At 47.4% G+C, this 17,193-nt stretch overlaps 1 long non-coding RNA gene across 1 annotated transcript in view; it reads right to left on the bottom strand.

Annotated features, from left to right (window-relative positions):
- LOC308358858 overlaps positions 1-17,193 on the bottom strand; it is a 50,303-nt gene that overhangs the window by 19,938 nt on the left and 13,172 nt on the right. The window contains exon 3 of the long non-coding RNA XR_013968344.1: positions 5,394-5,467. This is a non-coding gene — a long non-coding RNA (uncharacterized lncRNA). The remainder of the gene's footprint in view (positions 1-5,393; positions 5,468-17,193) is intronic.

Here is a 17,193-nt window from a genome sequence, read left to right as displayed (position 1 = left end):
GCACAGGGAGATTACTGACTGTTACTCCCATGGCGGAAGGAATCCTGCCATCCCCCTCCCTGGCTCAGGGGCTATTTCTGCAGGAGATCCCCCTCGGAGAACGCTCCATCGTCAGTGAGTGAAGCGAGCACGTCCCTTTGCTCTCCTCTGTCCTTGATAGAACGTGTGCCCTGTCATCCGGCTCCCAGGCACCCGCCCCTCGTGAGGTAAGACTTCTGAGAACGTCTCCTCTCATCACTGTGTAGGTGACGTGCAGAGCGGACACGAGACGCCAGTCAGACAAGAAGCCAGGTGGTCCAGAGCGTGTCCAGCCAACGTGTCCTCGAAGCCGCGCTGGCGGAAGCCCTCAAGCCTCAGGGGGACACCAGCTCGGGAGGCGGTAGGGGGGTCCCAGGGCCCCTCAGCAGTGTCTGCAGGGGTGCATGAAGGCAGGTGTTGAGCAGGCAGGACCTGAAGAGGTCTGGAGGTTTCCGAACCCTGAACGGTCCTTAGCTGGGAGATGGCACATTGAGAGAATTGAATTCTGATAGGAATTCACTTAAAATTACTTCATGATGCTTTAAGATGATATTTTTCTTAACTAAGTTTAATTTACAGGTTAAGCTGGTTTCTCACCCCCGAATTCCTCCCTTTGCTCTCATTTTTCCAACAACTATGAACAACTTAAAGTACCTTCAAATTCTTTGACTCTAAAATATCACACTCACTCCCACAGGTAATCCTACTTCATTGCTAACTCTGCTCACTTTGCTCTGTGCATTTGCAGGAGGTTGTCTGATGTAGGTCTACCGTCCACCTACTTTCAGCAGCATCGGAAGGGGCACATATCCTGCTCATGCGGTGCGGCCCATACAGTGGGGAAGGGCCTGTCCTGGGAGCCCCACCCATTCTGCAGGGACTGGGCAGGAAGGCAGGGCTTTGATGCACAGGGCCCAGGCTCCATCCAGAGGTGCAGGTCAATGCTGCTTCCCACGTGCAGCTTCCGAGTGGATTCGGGTCTCCACACGCCTCTGCTGTGTCTGTAGTTGTCCTTTTTCCATTTCCTGGTTCCTCTGACTTTGCAATAACATTTCTTCACATACCTCAGCACGTGTCCACTACCTTCCATTTTCTCAGACTACAGATGAAATTTGCATGAGGTATGCATGTGTTTGCACCTAAAAGTCCTAATAACCTCTCACTTTCCCCCTGAAACATCAAACTGTTTCTCCATACAGGAGAAAGAAAGGAAATCTCTATTCTTGGAATCACAGGGATAACTAAATCCCACCTCCTCCTCGTTAACATAATATCCTTACTACAGTCATATTCAGGTACAGGCATGATGGCAATTTCCAGGCAATCTTAGCACTCAGACCAAAGTATCCTCCCCGCACAGATACTCCACAATGATAGTATCACCCTCCTCTACCCCAAACTGCATCGAATCTAGCCACTTCTTCTACAGCCCGTGTGACATGTTCTAAATGGCTGCACCTGAGAGAGGAGGCAGTAACTGTGGGGAAGACTGGTGACGGGGTCTGACTCTAGCCACCTCCTGCCATTACCCAAGGCCATGTGGCATAAAGTGACCAGGAATCTTCTCCCTCAATAACGGCTTATATCCCACATATTCCTTATATCCCCATATTCCTTTACAGGGCTTTGTCTTGGCCAAAGGGACACAACAGATGGTGAGTGTTTTTTCTTATTTAGATGCTACTTGTTTTTTCATCCCAAACTCCCCATCCTTCCCTTCTCCTTCTTGAAGGGGAGAGTAAGGTGCGTGCGTAATCTGACCTGCACGCCACTCCTTTCCAGGGTCGCTTCCCAAGCCTTCTCTCAGTGTCTTCCCGGGGTGGGTGGTATCTCCCAAGAGTAACGTGATTCCCGAGTGCTCAGCTCTCACCAGGAAGGTAAAATTTGTTTTCAGAAAGGAAAGCCGCTCTTGGATCCCATGCAGCTACCCAGTTCTATAGGGATCTATAGCTAAAACCTACCTCCTTAACCTGAGTCACAGTGATGCCAGGGAGTCACCTGCGAAGATTCCACGGAAAAGGCCCCTTTCAGACGCTCCCCAGCCATACCCCTGTACTGATGGCTACAGGTGAGGAGGGGGTGCTTTAGGAGGACCCCTGCCCTCAAACACAGGCTTCCTTGACACAGAGAACGGGGCGAGGCAGAACTAACAGAAGACTGGGGGACAAGGAGCCCCCGACAGAAAGACAGAATAATCCGGAGTCGGCCTGAATCCACGCCTAGGTGGGAGTAATCAGGGGTCGGCGGTCTCTTCTCCCTTGTGGGACCTCCCTCCCAGAAGGCCAAGGGAAGGAGAGAAACGAGGATACCTCTAACGCTGTTACCGGAAGTGACCTTCCGTTACCGGAAGTGACCTTCCTCTACCGGAAGCAATCTTCCACCACCGGAAGTAACCTTTCCTCACAGGAAGTGACCTTCCCTTACAGGAAGTTTGCGCAAACCTTCTCTCCAGGCCCTTCGGAGGCATAAGGAGAGCCCGGGAAGAAACGTGACTCTGCAGTGTCATGGGCCAGACAATACGCTCGAAGACGTAATGTTTGTTCTCCTGAAAACAAGTACCAGAAAGCGTGCATAGCACCAGCGACCTGAAGGACAAAGGAGACTTCTCCCTTAGGAACGTGACAGTCAGTGACGCTGGAAACTACAGCTGCGTCTACTACCAGACAAAGGCTCCTTTCTTGGCCTCACACCCCAGTAACCACCTTGAAATCTTCGTAACGGGCAAGGTTTTATGTGATGTTAAGAAATACTTACTTTTCAAAAGATTTTTATTTATCTGATAGAGAGGGAGCGCACAAGCAGGGGGAGCAGCAGGCAGAGGCACAGGGAGAAGCAGGCTCCTCGCTGAGCTGAGAGCCGGACGTGGGGTTTGATCCCAGGATCCTAGGATCCTGACCTGAGTCGAAGGCAGAGGCTTAAGGGACTGAGCCACCCAGGTGCCAGATTTTTTTTTTTTTTTTTAAACCAGAGAGTGTTCGGTTAGTCTCTGATTCTCTTTTCTCCGCCACGTCCATTATGTTCTTTTAAAACCTTTTGTAATTTCCCTTTCTTTGCCTTTTTTTATCTTGCATTCTTGGATGATTTCTTATGTTATTCTTCAAAATTATTAAGCCAGTCACCAGCAGAAATCCTTCTACTATTGTCTGCGGCTCTTACAATTTTGGTTTACCTTGGTATTAGTGATTTCATCATTCTCTACTACTTTGTCTTGTTCTCCAAACGTGGTGTTTCCCCAGCAGACTGCTTTTGTGTCATGGATGCAGTACATACTTGTGTCTCCTGGCCCATACTACTAGTTGCCTTCTAAAATTACCTTTTGTTCCAGGGTGCTGGGTGGCTCAGTCATTAAGCAACTGTCTTTGGCTCAGGTCATGATCCCAGGGCTCTGGGATTGAGCCCCACATCGGGCTCTCTGCTCAGCAGGGAGTCTGCCTCTCCCCCTCCAACTGCCCCTCCCCCAACTCATGCTCTCTTATGCCCTCTCTCAAATATATAAATAAAATCTTTAAAAATAAAATTATCTTTTGTGTCCTACTATAATTCTGCTTCCCTGGAAGCTACACACTAATTTCTTGGTTTATAACTTTCTGTCTTACTGATTCTTCCCATAGTCAGTGTATGTTTTATAATTAAAGGTCTGTATGGTCAGTAATAAGAGGTGGAGGGTGCTTTCTAAATATGGTGGCATCATTACCATTTCTCTCCATGGGCCTTGCCTCAGAGAGTATTGTTACTGCTGAATTTAGAGATGGACTGTTCATAACTGGGATGCATGAGGTAAGACATTCCCTGTTTACATGCAGTAGCTGTGCCCAGCTCTGCTGAGGGATGACACATGCACAGGCTCCTCATGAGGAACCAAAGCCACTGCCAATCTCAAGCTCTTCTTGGGTGCAACTGAAATGCATGGTGACCCTGAATTCTAAAATTCCTGTGCTCACTCCCTGTGTGAAATTAAGTTTTGTGCTCTGAGGAGGATACTGGATCGGCTACTAGATTTCAGCACTGTTGGTGCTATAATGGGTTGATGTTTGTCCCCCCAAAAGGTATGTTTGAGTCCTCCTAACTCCTGATACATGTGAATGTGATCTTACTTGGAAATAGCATTACTTTGCCTTGTAGATAGTCATTTGTTAAGTTCACATTAAGTCATACTGGATTAGGGAAGTCTCTTACCCAATAGGACTGGTGTCCGTAAAAGATGAAGAGTAAAGACACAGAGACATGCAGAAGAAAGACGGCCACATGAAAACTGAGGCAGAGATTGGAGTGATGCCGTCACAAGCCAAGGAATGCCTGGAGCTTCCAGAAGCCACAAGATGCAGAGAGAGAAGGATGAGAAGGATCTTTCCCTAGAATCTTTGGAGAAAGTGTTGCCCTGTCAATACCCTGACTTCAGACTGTGAGATAATACATTTCTGTTATTTTAAGCCTCCCAGTTTGTGACACTTTGTTACAAACCAATGAACGTGCTCTAAGTCTTTTGTGTGCTCCTAAGACTAATTCCCAATCTATGGAGGGAGAAAGGAAATGTGGGTGGGTGGAAATGAGATAAAAAGCAAATAAATGAAGAAGGAGAGATGAAGCAGAGAGAATATAAAGGAAAAAAGACAAAAGAAGGACCACTACCACCCTCTTGAAATTCTGTATTGTGTTTTCAGTGAAAAAAACTTCAGTGCAGGTACAGGTAGGTGACTGCTGGCCAGGAAACACAAGTGGGCGGGTGACAGTCACATTTGATAAACTCATTTGAGCAGATGGGATACCAGTGATGCCCTCATTCTCTCTCTCAGTTTCCCCAGGTACAACACTGGGGGGTTACACCAAGGTTAACCTCGTTGCACTGGGTCTCACTGCCATGTATCTGATTATCACTGGGATTTTGGTGGCTGAAGCCTGCCACAGCCAGAAGGAGTCTCCATGAGGATCCACATAAAACATTTGAGTACTTACCTTTTTCATGGGCTTTTAGAGTGATAACAGGGTTCTTAAAGCACCAACCTATATCAAGGAGACTTCCTGTTTCTCAGTAGGAGGACCAGTGGCGGTGGGCTATTTCTTTGTCAGGTGTGCCTGTCCTCTTGACTATGGAAACATTAACCATCTATTTTCCCTCCCCATTAAACACCAGCTAAACCCCGCAATAAGTGTGGAAGAAGAGAAAAAGCAAGTACTATTGTACTTTCTCAGTATCCCTAGATGCAGACAATGGGGAGCAGGGTGTTTGGAGAAATAATCTTCCTCTTCCTCCCTCCCCTGACCTCTCTCTGTTCTTCTCTACCTACAGGTCCCACAGCTGCCCAGGGGAATGATGGGTGTCAGTCAAGTTAGACCCACTGGCCATGAACAGTTTCCAGTGGAACGTGCATCCTCACCTCTGCTGAGAGCCACTCCGGGACTAGATGATGGTTTCCTCTTCTGCACTCCTCAGCTGGGGCAGAGGACAGGCCTGGGCATAAAGATTAATCCAACAGGATATTAATTTATGCAACACAGAACATCTTTTCCCCTACTGATATGATGTACCATTTCTGTCATAAAGCAAACTTCCGTAAGCATACAGATCTGTTTCTGGCATCATTATTTATTTGGTCAGTGTGGCTTTACTGTGCATTTTCCTGACAGCTAATGCTGTTGAACATCTTCTCATGTACTATTGGATATATGTATATATTCCTAATGAAGTATCTGATGAAAGATTTTGCCCTTTCTTTTTTTTTTTTAAGTAGGCTCCAGGCCCAGTATAGAGCCCAATGTGGGGCTTGAACTCATGACCCTGAGATCAAGATCTGAGCTGAGATCAAGAGTTGGGACACTTAACTGACTAAGCCATCCAGGCATCCCAACTCTGCCCATTTTTAAATTGGATTGTTAATCTTGATACTGAGTGGTAAGAATATATATAATCTGGGTACAAGCCCATTATTAATATACAGTATGGCAGATACTTCAGTCTGTTACTTCTCTCTGCACCTTTATTTATTTATTTTTAAAAAGATTTTATTTACTTATTTGACAGAGAGAGAGATCACAAGTAGGCAGAGAGGCAGGCAAGAGAGAGAGGGAAGCAGGCTCCCCGCCGAGCAGAGAGCCTGATACGGGGCTCAATCCCAGGACCCTGGGATCGTGATCTGAGCCAAAGGCAGAGGCTTCAACCCGCTGAGCCACCCAGGTGCCCCACGTTTATTTATTTACTTTTGAAGATTTTATTTATTCATCTGAGAGACAGAGAGAGAGCATGAGAGCTGAGAAGGTCAGAGGGAGAAGCAGACTCCCCATGGAGCTGGGAGCCTGATGAGGGACTTGATCCTGGGACTCCAAGATCATGACCTAAGTTGAAGGCAGTCGCTTAACCAACTGAGCCACCCAGGCACCCCTCTCTGCACTTTTAAATGAAATTTTGCATCTCTTTAAAAGCCAAAGTTTTGAATTTTCATGAAGTTTATAAATGACGGAAGTTTTTCTTTTACAGCTAGAGCTTTTGTATTCTACCTAGGAAATCTCTGCCACACGTGGATTGTGAATTCTTTTTTCTTCTGTATGATAGTATTACCCCTTACATTTAGGTCTATTATATTTTCAAAATTTTTAGAGATGGCATCAGATAAGAGTCAAGGTTCATTCTTTTTTTTTTTTAAGATTTTATTTATTTAGGGTGGCTCAGTCAGTTGGGCCACTGCCTTCGGCTCAGACTGTGGTCCTGGGGTCCTAGGATCAAGTTCTGTATCAGGCTTCTTGCTCCACGGGGAGCCTGCTTCTCTCTCCACCTCTGCCTGCCACTCTGCCTGCATGTGTGTGCGCGCTCTCTCTGACAAACAAACAAACAAACAAACAAATAAATAAAATCTTTACTTATTTGATAGAGGGAGAGAGCAAGCGAGCACACAACCAGGAGGGAGAGAGAGAAGCAGACTTCCCGCCAAGCAGGGAGCCCGATGTGGGGCTTGATCCCAAGACCCTGGGATCATGACCTGAGCCGAAGGCAGATGCTTAACGGGCTGAGGCACCCAGGTGCCCGAAGGTTCATTCTTTTAATGTACAGACTAACCCAACTGTTCCCATACCAGCTCTTGAAAGGGTTATTCTTTTTCCATTGAATTATTTTGGCAGTTTTGTTTAAAAAACCAGTTTACCATAGATTAACAAGTTGCATTCTGAACTCCGTCGTTCCATTGACCTATTTTCCTATACTTTTGCCTATACCACACTGTATTGATTATTGTAGTTTTTTTAAGTCTTGAAAAAAGAGGCTGGAAAAAAAAAACAACAGAGGCTGTTGGCTCATCAGGTTTTTAAATTATTCAGGCAATTCTAGGTCTTTTAAATTTCCATGTACATTTTAGAATCAACTTGTCAATTTCTACCAAAGGCTACTGGGATCCTGGTTGGGCTTGTGTTTATGCTCTGTATCACTCGGAGAGAAGGGACATCTTAATACTGAGTATCTGGTCCAGTACAAGTTTGTATCTTTGTTTAGACTTCTCCAGTTTCTCTCATCAGTGTTTGGCCTTTTTCACCATACAGGTCTGGCATATGTCAATTAAATTTCATCCTTAGGTTTCCATTTCATTGACATGCTATAAATGATACTGCCTCCTGAATTATTACCTGCAGTAGTTCCCTGCATGTGCACATAAATAGTAATTTTTAAATTTTGTCACTGAAACATCCTGCTATCTTGCCAAGCTCATATATTATTTCATATAACGTTTTCTAGATTCCTTCAAGTTTTCTTACATACTCCATATTCTTTGTGACTAGAGACAGTTTTCCTTCTACTTCTAACCTGCATACTTTTGTGGGGGCGCTAATTTCTCTAGCTAGAATATCCAGAATGCTGGTGAGGAAATGAGTGAGGATGAATACCCTTGCTTTTTACATGATCTTACAGTGAAAGCATTCACTTGTTCACCATTAAATATGCTATTACTTATAGATTTTTCACAGATGCCTTTCATACATCTGAGGAAGTTCCCTTCTATGTTCCTGGTTTGCTGAAACTTCACACCTTATAAAAATGAAATCAAGGTGTATCAAAGATTTGAATTTAAAATGTAAGAAAACGTTTGAAAGAAAACAAAGCAGAAAATCATCAGGATCAAGAGCTTGGTGAAGAGTTACCAGACATGACCCCAAAGCATGACCCATAAAAGAAAAACACATTAAGTTACATCGAATCAAAATTAAGAGCCACCACTCTGCACAAGACTCAGAAGGGGATCAGAAGACAAGCTATAGTCTGGGAGAAAAAATTTGCAAATCTTGTATTTGACAAAGGCCTTTTATCTAGAATAAATCAAGAACTCTCTAATATCAACAGTAAAGAATTTTTTTTTTTAAACTGGGACCTGTTTAATGGAGACAAGAGTTTCAGTTGTGCAAGAAGAGAGCTCTGGAGGTAGATGGTGGTGGTGATTGCACGGCAGTGTGAACGTACTTAATATCAATAAAATGTACACTTCAAAATGGTCAAGGTACTAAATTTTATATTATATGTACTTTACCACAATAAAAATATTGGAAAACATTTATTTTTAATTAGAGAATGGCGAGGTGCCTGGCTAGCTCAGTTGGTAAAGCATAGGATTCTTTTTTTTTTTTTTTCCAAATTTTTATTTGAACCCTGGTTAGTTAACATACAGTGTTATATTGGTTTCAGGAGTAGAATTTAGTGATTCATCACTTACATACAACACCCAGGGCTCATCACAGCAAGTGCCCTCTCTAACACCCACCACCTATCTAGCCCATCCCCACCCACTCCCCTCCATCAACCCTCAGTTCATTCTCTTTGAGTTTATTATGGTTTGCTTCCCTCTCCTTTTTCCCCCAGTCCCTGTATGTTCACCTGTTTTGTTTCCTAAATTCCACATCAGAGTAAAATCATCTGTCATTTGTCTTTCTCTGACTTACTTCACTTAGCATAATACACTCTAGGAGAGCATGTGATTCTTGATCTCAGGGTTGAGTTCAAGTCCTATATTGGGTGTAGAGATTACTTAAAAATAAAATCTTGGGGCGCCTGGGTGGCTCAGGTTAAAGCCTCTGCCTTCGGCTCGGGTCATGGTCTCAGGGTCCTGGGATCGAGCCCCACATCTGGCTCTCTGCTCAGCGGGGAGCCTGCTTCCTCCACTCTCTCTCTGTCTGCCTCTCTGTCTACTTGTGATCTCTGTCTGTTAAATAAAAATAAATAAAATCTTTAAAAAGAAATAGAGAGTAGGCAAAAGTCACAAACAGTCATTTCCCCAAAGAGATTATGTGATGGTGAATACGCACATACACATGTGTTCAACATCACCAGTCATTAGGAAAATGCCAGTTAAGACCACAACTTAAGGAACACATCAATAAGAGCATCTAAGTTAAGGATAATGACAATATCAAATGCAGCAAGGTGCAGAGAAAGCAGATCTCTCATACATTGCTTCCGGGAGTTTACGTGGTACAGCCACTCTGCACATTAGTTTGGTAGTTTTTGGGGGGTGTGTGTGTTTTAAATAAAACTAAATCTGTACTTACTATATGACCCAGAAATCTCAATCTTGGGCATTACCCCACAGAAGTGAAATTTTACACCCACAAAAACTTGAACATAAGTGTTTGTATCAGCTTTATTTGCAATAGCCAAAACCAGGGAACGTCAACAATGTCCTTCTGCAGGTGAACAAAGTCATACATCCACATGGGCTCCTGCTCAGGGATAAAACTCACAAATTACTGAGACTGAGATGTACAACAATTTGGATGAGTATCAAGAGCATTTTTTTTAAAAGATTTTATTTATTTGAGAGAGAGAGAGCATGAAAGGGGTGAGGGGCAGAGGGAGAAGCAGGCTCCCTCAAGAGCAGAGGGCCTGATGTGGGACTTGATCCTGGGACTCCAGGATCATGACCTGAGCCGAAGGCAGTTGCTTAACCAACTGAGCCACCCAGGTGCCCCAAGAGCATTTTTAAATTTAACTTTATTATGTTACGTTAGTCACCATACAGTACATCATTAGTTTTTTATGCCGTGTTCCATTATTCATTGTTTGCATCTAACACCCAGAGCTCCATGCAATCCGTGCCCTCCTTAATACCCATCACCGAGCTAACTCATCCCCCAAGCCCCCTCCCCTCTAAAACCCTCAGATTGTTTCCTGCAGTCCATAGTCTCTCATGGTTCGTCTCCCCCTCTGATCCCCCAACCCAGCTCACTTTTCCTTTCCTTCTCTTAATGTCCTCCGTGCTATTTCTACACTTCACAAATAAGTGAAACCATATGATAATTGGCTCTCTCTGCTTGACTTATTTCACTCAGCATGATCTCCTCCAGTCCCATCCATGTTGGTGTAAACGCTGGGTATTCATCCCTTTTGATGGCTGAGAAATATTTCATCATGTATATGGACCACATGTTCTCCCCAGCCATCTGCTGAAGGGCATCTCGGCTCTTTCCACAGTTTGGCGACCGTGGCCATTGCTGCTATGAACATTGGGGTACTGATGGCCCTTTTCACTACATCTGTATCTTTGGGGTAAATACCCAGGAGTGCAATTGCTGGGTCATAGGGTAGCTCTATTTTGAACTTTTTGAGGAACCTCCATGCTGTTTTCCAAAGTGGCTGCACCAACTTGCCTTCCCACCAACAGTGTAAGAGGGTTCCCCTTTCTCCACAACCTCTCCAACATTTGTCGTTTCTTGCTTTGTCAATTTTTGCCATTCTAACTCGTGTAAGGTGGTATCTCAATGTGGTTTTGATTTTTATAAGGACACTGTATTTCCAAATAAAGCCACATCCATAGGTATTGGAGATTAGGAGTTCAGCATCTTTTGGGGGCCACAAACCAACCCATATAAGAGATGGCTGACTTGCCTGTCTACCCCCATTATCTAAGTAAGTGCTTGTATATCCTGTATACAGGAATTCCTGTAACTATTTCTCCACTCAACCCGATTCATCAGATTATGGAAAACAATGCTTACAGGCACAGCATATGAAAAGTATATTTCAGGGGTGCCTGGGTGGCTCAGTCGGTTAAGCATCTGACTTGATTTCAGCTCAGGTCATGATCCCAGGGTGGTGGGATCAAGCCCCGCACTAGGTTGTGCCCTCAGCATGGAGTCTGCTTAAGATTTTCTCCCTTTCATTCTGCCTCTCCCCTCACTCTCTCTTAAAAAAAAAAAAAAAAGTATATTGCATAATAGAGAAATTTCTATCTATGAAATAAAGTTCTTATTCTTTCTTATAGTCAGAGAACCAACACTAGGACATGAATTTTACCTTTTACCCAGTCCTTTTTTTTAATTGGAGGGTCTTTATTGTTTTTTTTTTAACTTTTTATTTATTCATTTGGCAGACAGAGATCACAAGTAGGCAGAGAGGCAGGTAGAGAGAGAGAGAGGAAGGGAAGCAGGCTCCCCGCTGAGCAGAGAGCCCGATGTGGGGCTCGATCCCAGGACCCTGACATCACGACCTGAGCCGAAGACAGAGGCTCTAACCCACTGAGCCACCCAGGCACCCCCTTTATTGCTTTTTTCCCTTTGTTGTTTTTATCATATCTGCTATTTATAGAAAACACGAAAGATAAGACACAAATTTAAGAAAAAGCACAAGGAAAATACACAATAAGTAATTTGCTTATGGAATTCTTAAAATTTCTTCACTATCAAAGTTTGATTCCTGATTCTCTTTTTGACTTAAAAACCCTAGTCTATACTAGTGTATTTTAGAACTAAGAATTGTTATGGAGCAATAATTTTCAATTACCAAACACTACAAAAGATATAGAATGCATGGAGGTTTCTTTGGCATTTATTTAGTTTACAGTAGTTCCGAAATCTATTAATAATGAGAATTTTTCCACTACTTATTCTTAAGAAAAACCTAAATACATCTCTATAATGGAATAAAAGAAGTGTATATCAAGTTAGAAAACACAAAAAATTAAGACTAAGATAATCTCATGGGGTGTCTGACTGGCTCCAGTTGACAGAACATATGACTCCTAATCGCAGGGATGTGAGTTTGAGCCCCACGCTGGGCACAGAGCCTAGTTTTAAAAAAATTTAAATAATCTCATAACATACAAATACCATCTTTTTAAAGAAAGATGCACTTTGTAGATATTTTATTTTGCAGCAACTTCAAACCTACACATGGTTTCCAAGTACAGCATGAAAGCCTTCTGATCTGCAAAATCATCGAGAGTGATGCTCCCAACATTCAGTCCGTTGTGCGATCCCTATGAATATAGGTGCTCCCTTCTATGACCACCGGACACCTCTGAGCCAGGACTCGACACTGATCCACGACTGCCTTCCAGTACTCAGAGCTCATCTGAATTCTGCCAGTTGTCCCGACCTCCTGCGGCGAGATGACCCAGTTCAGGGTCTCGTGTTGCCCTTAGCAGCCACATTTCATCTTCTTCACTCTTGAATGGTTTTCCCTCAATCTTCAGGACCTGAGATTACAGGCCAGTTACTTTGCAGAACGGGTCTCGGTTGGGTTTGTCTCTTTCTCCTCACATTCAGATTCGGGTTATCTGTGCATCTTTTTTTTTTTTTAAAGATTTTATTTATTTATTTGACAGAGTGAGAGAGATCACAAGTAGGCAGAGAGGCAGGCAGAGAGAGTGAGAGAGGGAAGCAGGCTCCCTGCCAAGCAGAGAGCCCGATGTGGGACTCTATCCCAGGACCCTGAGATCATGACCTGAGCCGAAGGCAGCGGCTTAAACCACTGAGCCACCCAGGCGCCCCGGGTTATCTGTGCATCTTCAACAGGACCTTCACAAACACGATCCTGGGTCCTCACTACCTCCTAGCGAGTCGCACACCATTGTGACTTGTCTTGTTGGACAGATGCTTAACACTACGTCACTTTCCCTAAAGATTTCCTAAAAAATCCTCTTCTCTAAGAGCATGTGATTAGCTACAGAGATTTTGTGCAGGACTGCAGAGAGGACATCACACTTTCTGCTGCACCGACCAGGCGGAATATTCCAAGGGCTCAGAGCCCATCCCCCAGGAGCTGCCGAAGGTAAGCCCTGAGGGGAAGACAGGCTTTTCTTAGTAACACGCAGTGTTTGAGCAAGGGAGGCCAGCTGCGCTCACCCTTCCCTGCACACCTCCCTGCATTCTAGCCGTTAGAAACAAGTCACTAAAAAAAGGCCCATGTTCAAAGAGAGGAGATTTTGACTCTCACTTTTGATGTGATGAATAGAAAAGAATAGGACACGTTTAAACCACCAAGTCCAAGGTACCCACCGCAGACTCTGATCTCCTAAATACACATTCAACTAGGGCCTAAAGCTCTCGGTCAGGAGAGACACAAATGTTCCCGTTCTTTTGTTTTCCTTCCTTCTTGCTTTTAACAGTGCATATACCTATTGTGGTGAATGCTCCATGTGCCCTTGAAAATAATATACATTTGGTAATTGCTGGGTGTAGCAGGATTCCAAAAATATTAATTAGGTCAAATTGGTTAATCACATTGTTCCAATTTCTTTAGCTTAACTGACTTTTTAAAATAGTTATTTTTTTTTTAAAGATTTTATTTATTTATTTGTCAGAGAGAGAGAGAGAGAGAGAGAGAGCACAGGCAGACAGAGTGGCAGAGGGAGAAGCAGGCTCCCCACGGAGCAAGGAGCCCGATGTGGGACTCGATCCCAGGATGCCGGGATCATGACCTGAGCCGAAGGCAGCCGCTTAACCAACTGAGCCACCCAGGCGTCCCTAGTTATTTATTTGACAGAGAAAGAGAGATCACAAGTAGGCAGAGAGGCAGGCAGGGTGGGGGGGGGGGGAAGCAGACTCCCTGCTGAGCAGAGAGCCCGATGCGGGGCTTGATATCAGGACCCTGAGACCATGACCTGAGCCAAAGGCAGAGGCTTTAACCCACTGAGCCACCCAGGCGCCCCAGCTTAATCTGATATTTTTGTTTGTTTCATCAATAACTACGTAGATAAAAACCTTCCATAACGGAAGACCCTCGTGTGTGCGTGTGGGCGGACGGGTGACAGTGTTTCACGGACTTCCTAAGGATGGTGACGAAGCGTCTCACTATATCCATGCGAACACAGATTCAGCAATACCGATGACCTCATTTCATCCCAGTGTCCAGCATCTTTCCTATGAGCCAGGGATTGGGCAATATTCTCGATACCAGCCTGCCTCCGTCTCCTGAAGAGAATCCTCTGGTCCCAGCCCTCAAGCCTTTCCGAGTTAGAACTGGGACCTGCACTTGTGTGTGTTCAGATAAGGATTTTGACACAAGAAGTGGTTGCTTGAAGCTGTTCGTGCACACCACCTGGCTCTCACCGCAGGAATATGGGCAAGTCACGTAAGTCACAGGAGAGGAAGGAAGGGGAGGGTCGGCCAGGGCTGCCACCACGGGGGCTCTCCTCCCTCCCGTGCTTGCAACACGGAAGCAGGGCCCCTGAGCAGGCTGCGGGGCTGGTATGATCCCTGCGTCCCTCTCCCTCGTCTGCTTTGGTAAGTTCCTTGGATGCCTATACTGGGACTCGAGACGGCGGTGGACTGAGGGAGAGACCTAGGGCAGGTGATGACGCGGGGAGGGGACACCATCATGGGCATCAGGGCCCTGCTGGCGGCTCCAGACAGGCTTCCTCTAGCAACCGATATGAACACTTACGAGTTTACATCCCGCATCCGTGCCTGTGCTCTGCGCCTACATCGCCTCTCCTCTACTCCACATTTCAGTTTTAGTGACTCGGTATTTTTAATTTAAGTGTATTTATTGGAGAATGGACACTTCCAAACAATACCTTCAACAACAACCCAGGGTCATTTGCTAAGAACGGAAGGTTTCCGTAAGGGTACGCATAAGGAAAAGGAAGAAAACGTAAGGATTTCTAGCCAAGGGCAGTTGCTGGTCAAGTTTCTGAGCTCAGGGTGGCTCACCTCTCGTCAGAAGGGTGATTAGCAAGACACGGAGGTGCCCACCCCAAACCAAGCCTTTATCCTGGGAGCTCGAGAGGGCTTAACGTGGCTGGAAGTTACCGAAGTGCCTTTCTGATGCGTGATCAATACAACAGAACGCGAGGTCACTGCATCCCCTCAAACCATCCCACAGAGCACCCACGGCTCCTCTCTTGTGCTGCGGGCACACCACTCTGAGCGATGCCAAGTGCCCTCGGGAAGGGACTCAGACCCGCGGGGATAATGAGGGCCTGCAGCCCGAGAGCCGAGGGCTCCTGCTCACGGCCGCACAGAGAAGGAGCAGCACAGTCAGCATTCAGACCCAGGTCTGTCTGACTCCAAAGTCCCTGCTGTCTCTGGCCAGCCACAGCGGGACATTAAGAGGAACGCGCGTGTGGGGTGTTCATAGCGCACATGTCCTCAGACGGAGTGTACAGACGGAGAGTGGGACACCTACGGAGGTGACACAGGAGTGGGTCACACAAGCGTAGGGAGGCCCTCAGGACATCCGGCCTCTCAGGTCTGTCCGTAGGCACCATGGAAGCCTGGTGTCCCCAAGGGGGGGGTGGGTGTGATCCCCAAGCAGTGGTCGCCGCGACCTGGTTCTGTCTTCACCACGTTCCTCTGATCCCGATGCTCCAGACTAGATCTAAGAGCCCCGTCTTGGGAAGGTGAACGGGGTCCACACTGAAGCCGCCCCCCTGTGTTTCCAGGACAGGAGGAATCGGGTGTGCGCCTGCATCCTCCATGCCTGCACATGCTGGTCGAGTGTCTCTGAAATACATCCGTGGTGCTGGGGCTTGGTTTCCTTATCCACGCAGTGAGGGTAATGATGACCCACCGCGGTGACTAGAGGCTGCGCACGCACAGGGAGATTACTGACTGTGACTCCCATGGCGGAAGGAATCCTGCCATCCCCCTCCCCGGCTCAGGGGCTATTTCTGCTGGAGATCCCCCTCGGAGAACGCTCCATCGTCGGTGAGTGAAGCGAGCACGTCCCTTTGCTCTCCTCTGTCCTTGACAGAACGTGTGCCCTGTCATCCGGCTCCCAGGCACCCGCCCCTCGTGAGGTAAGACTTCTGAGAACGTCTCCTCTCATCACTGTGTAGGTGACGTGCAGAGCTGACACGAGACGCCAGTCAGACAAGAAGCCAGGTGGTCCAGAGCGTGTCCAGCCAACGTGTCCTCGCAGCCGCGCTGGCGGAAGCCCTCAAGCCTCAGGGGGACACCAGCTCGGGAGGCGGTGGGGGGGTCCTGGTGCCCCCTCAGCAGTGTCTGCAGGGGTGCGTGAGGGCATTGAGCAGGCAGGACCTGAAGAGGTCTGGAGGTTTCCGAACGCTGCGTGGTGCTCAGCTGGGAGACGGCAGGTCAAGGGCACCGAGTTCCAGTGGGAAATCACTCAGGACGCGCTTCATGATGCCGAGACTCCTTCCTTAACCGAGACGAACTGGACCCTCGGTCCTCAATCCGTCCAATGCCCTGATCCTCCACATCTGTCGGCCGCCACGCCGCTGTCCACCGCCCTGTCCACTCCCTTTGCTCTGTGCTGCGAGCCCCCCGCCCCCGCACAGCTACAGCCACGGCCGAAGCGGCACACCCGGCCCCACGGCGCGGTCACTGCAATGGGGACCGGTCCGCCTCGGGGCTCCGCCCGTCTGCAGGGACTGGGCAGGAGGGACAGGGGCCCAGGCCCCAGGGCTCCGGCACACAGAGGCCGGGCTGGCCGGTCGGGGGTCCTGCTTCTCGCCGAACGTGTCTTCCCCACGCCTGCTTCCCCGAACTCCCAGACTTGCCGGCATGTGAGCTCTTGCGAGCTGGGAGCGTCCTGAGACGGCACCGCTTTACATTCCTTCTCCAGGAACGTAGAGTTCTCCGTTGCCTTGGAGGCCATCCCTGGAAATTTCCTGCGTTCCCTGAGCGTGATGCTTGCCTCCTCACACTTCTCCAGCGGGGCTGCGCCGGGACGCCTCTCCCGGCCTCTCCGGGCTGGCGCGGGCGGGCTCTCCCCTGAAGGCAGCTGCGGGGTGTCTGCGGTGTGGGCGACGGCAGGTCTCCCACGGGACCGGGTCTTGGGGGCTCCAGTCGGGGAGGGGGACGCAGCAGCGGCACAGGCCCTGGGAGGACAGGGCATGTCAGCCGCTGGGGCTCCTGGGGCAGGTCCCCCCCGCAGGGACAGCCCCAGTCCCAGGGAGCCCCAGCGGCTGGGACTGTGGACCGTCAGCTGGGATCGGCCTCGGGTGAATACTGTGGGGCACT

This window comes from Martes martes (genome assembly GCF_963455335.1).
Source record: "Martes martes genome assembly, chromosome: 17".
Taxonomy (NCBI): Eukaryota; Metazoa; Chordata; class Mammalia; order Carnivora; family Mustelidae; genus Martes; species Martes martes.
The sequence above is the reverse complement of the archived record's forward strand: the minus strand, read 5'-3'. Positions and strand labels throughout refer to the sequence as shown.